This window comes from Phoenix dactylifera, unplaced genomic scaffold (genome assembly GCF_009389715.1).
Source record: "Phoenix dactylifera cultivar Barhee BC4 unplaced genomic scaffold, palm_55x_up_171113_PBpolish2nd_filt_p 001314F, whole genome shotgun sequence".
Lineage (NCBI taxonomy): Eukaryota > Viridiplantae > Streptophyta > Magnoliopsida > Arecales > Arecaceae > Phoenix > Phoenix dactylifera.
In genome coordinates this window covers 97,501-101,295 of record NW_024068645.1, presented here as the reverse complement: position 1 = coordinate 101,295, position 3,795 = coordinate 97,501, and positions in this window count along the sequence as shown.

The following is a 3,795-nucleotide window of genomic DNA, read 5'->3' as shown; positions in this document are numbered from 1 at the left end:
ATGAAGACTGCCAGGGACATATTAAATCACCTGCAAGAGTTGTATGGTGATCAGAGTCACGCAGCTCGGTTTGAAGTGTCCAAGAGGCTCTTCAAAGCCAAGATGCACGATGGGCAGTCTGTCCATGATCATGGTTTGACCATGATAAAGGACTTAGAGAAGCTTAAGAAGCTTGGTATGACCATGCACAAGGAATTGCAAATGGATTTGATCCCACAATCCCTTCCAGCTTCATATGAATAGTTTATAGTAAACTACCATATGAACAAGGTTGTATGCACTAAATAGAATTGTTAAATAAATTGGTAACTACCTTAGGGACCTTGAAGAAGTTCAAGGGGCATCGTTTTCGCTGTCAAGTTGGTTTCTACTTCCAAGAGAGAGTCTATTTGGAAGAAGAAGAAGCCTGCGAAGAAGCAGAAGACTAAGAAAACACCAAGTAAGGAAGTTCCAAGAAAAAGGCCAATTGCAAGGAAAAGTGTTTCCATTGCATCAAAGACGGCCATTGGAAGAGGAACTGTCCTACATACATGGGAAGCATAAAGAACATGAAGGGTGACAGACCTTCAGAAGGTTTGTCAGATATGCTCAGGATACTTATGGACTGTTACCTATTGCTAGCTGAAATTTGATTTCTGTAGCATAGAAAGATTTTTATTTATTTGAAAAATAAATTGATTCAACATGGTTTTATGATTGACAGTCTCTATCACATACATATGGATGTATCTGTGAATATATCTGAGCAAACAGTGAATACCATAGGATCTAATAGATCCAAAAATAAGATAAATCTAAAAGTATTTATGGCACCTCAGGCTTGGCCATATAGGAGAAGACAAAATAAACAAATTAGAGAAACATGAGCTTTTGGGCTCATTGACTTTCGAGTCATATTGATTTGGTGAATTCTGCCTTCAAGAAAAATGGCCAAATTATCCTTTGTAGGACACAGGGAGGTCCACTGAAATACTTATCCTAGTACACACTGATGTATGTGGCCCATTCAATGTGCAGGCTAGGGGTTGTAATTTTTACTTCATTTTACCGATGATTACTCATGGTATGGATATGTGTATGAGACACAAATATGAAACTTTTGAAAGGTTCAAAAAGCTTAGATATGAAGTAGAAAAATAAGCACAAAAACTCATTAAGGTTCTTCAATCAGATCGAGGAAGAGAATACCTTAATGGAGAGTTCTGTGATTATCTCAAGGAGAATGGTATAGTTTCATAATGGACTCCTCCTGGTACACCTCAGCTCAATGGAGTGTCAGAGAGGAGGAATCGACTCTATTGATATGGTCCAGTCCATGATGAGCTTCACTGATTTACCCTTGTTTCTTTAGATAGATGCCATATTTTCAGCTATTTACTTGTTGAATAGAGTTCCCTCTAAATCCGTTCCTACCACACCGTATGAGATATAGCATGGTAAGAAACCAAGTCTTGGTCATCTCAAGATTTGGGGATGTCCGGCCCACGTCAAGAGACTACAGGCGGACAAACTAGAGGCTAGGACCATAAGTGCTCGTTTTATAGGATATCCTAAAGAGTCATTAGGATACAATTTTTACATCTTAGAAGAGCACAATGTGTTTGTGAGCCGTCATGCCATCTTCTTGGAAAACCAGTTTATCCTTGATAGAGGCAGTGGGAGGAAAATTGAGCTTGAAGAGAAGTCTCTGAAAAGCAACGAGTCATGGATCCTATCGAACCCATTAATACAGAGCCAGTATACGATGTCCCTCAACCACCTCGCAGATCAAGTAGGGTCTCCCATCCTCCCGATAGATACTTAGGTATACTAGAAGAGGATACCGAGGAAATGTTCCTAGTGGGAGATAGGGATCACACGCAGGATCCCAAAACCTACGACGAGGCGATATCTGATATCGATTCCAAAAAATGGTTGGAAGCTATGAAGTCAGAGTTAGACTCCATGCATTCCAACCAAGTCTGGACCTTAGTAAATCCACCAGAAGGTATTGTACCTATTGGATGCAAATGGATCTACAAAAAGAAGATAGGTTCGGATGGAGAGGTAGAGACCTATAAGGCAAAGCTTGTGGCGAAAGGGTATAGTCAGCGCGAGGGCATTGACTATCAGGAGACCTTTTCACCTATAGCCATGCTGAAATCCATCCGAACATTGCTTGCCATTGCAGCATTTCATGATTATGAAATCTGGCAGATGGATGTGAAAACAGCTTTCATGAATGGATATCTTGATGAAGACATCTATATGGAACAGCCTTTGGGTTTACTTCCAGTGATGGAGCTCACAAGGTCTGCAAGCTGCAAAGGTCCATCTATGGAGTAAAGCAAGCATCTCGGAGTTGGAACACTCGTTTCGATGACGCAATCAAAACGTTTGATTTCATCAAAAACGAAGAGAAACCGTGTGTTTACAAAAGGGTTAGTGGGAGCGCTGTCATATTTCTCGTACTGTACGTAGACGACATCCTCCTGATAAGGGAATGATATTCCCATGCTAACCTTGGTCAAGGTCAGGTTGTCAAAAAGGTTCTCCATTAAAGACCTTGGGGAAGCATCCTATATTTTGGGAATAAAGGTCTATAGAGATAGATCTAAAAGGATGCTTGGCCTATCACAGAAGATGTACATAGAGGAAGTGCTGAAAAGGTTCAGCATGGAAAACTCTAAAAGGGGTCTCTTACCCCTAAGGCATGGAATTAATCTCTCCAAGAAGATGTGAACCAACACATTTGAAGAGATTCAACGCATGAGCAAGATCCCCTATGCATCAGCAATAGGGAGTCTCATGTATGCCATGCTATGTACATGACTTGATATAGTATATGCTGTGAGTGTCACGAGCATATGTCAATCAGATCCAGGCAAAAAGCACTGGATAGCTGTGAAGAACAGTCTTTAAGTACTTGAGAAGAACTAAGGACATGTTCTTGGTCTTTGGGAGAAGATCAGAGTTGAAGGTAGAAGGATGCACACATATTGATGACAGAAAGTCTACATCAAGATATGTGCAATGGTGGTTCAGTAAGTTGGAAGAGTTCCAAACAACCAATCATTATAGATTCTACCTTAGAAGCTGAATGTTAAGCCGTCTCTAAGGGTGCAGTGGAAATCTTTTGGTTTAAAAGGTTCATTGCAGAGTTAGGTGTAATGTCATCAGATGTCATAACACTCTACTGCGATAACAAAGGCACCATAGCACTAGCTAAGGAGCCAAAGGTCTCACCAGAAATTGAAGCACATAGAGCGGCAGTTTAACCTAATAGCGACTACCTCGAAAGAAAATAAGTAGAGGATCAGAGAGTAGACTCCACAGAAAATGTGGCGGACCCATTCACTAAGCAGCTAAGTCGGCAGAAAACTAAAGCGCATCTTGAGAAGATGGGGCTTAGATATATGACTGATTGGCTTTAGTGTAAGTGGGAGATTGTTAGATGTATGCCCTAGAAGCCAATCTGGCTGACACATTGTTAATTCTAGGAACATAATTTTGTACTTGACTATTTATTATAGAATAAATAAAAGGCATCTTTTCATTCATAGTATTTATGTGTCTATGAATCGTCCAAGAAATTAATAAGATGATGATGCATATTCTCAAGAGTTGAGAATTTGAGCCATGTATCATTGGTGATTAATTTCTAAATGCTCCTGATCAATGGATCATCATGAGGACGGTGATCGATCCGATCAGTGCACAGATCACTTTCCTTCTGGATGGACGAGACTTGAGTCCACAGTGTAGGGACACTGAAGTGATAGTGCAGGTGCTTGTTAGAGAACAAGGGTACTGAGC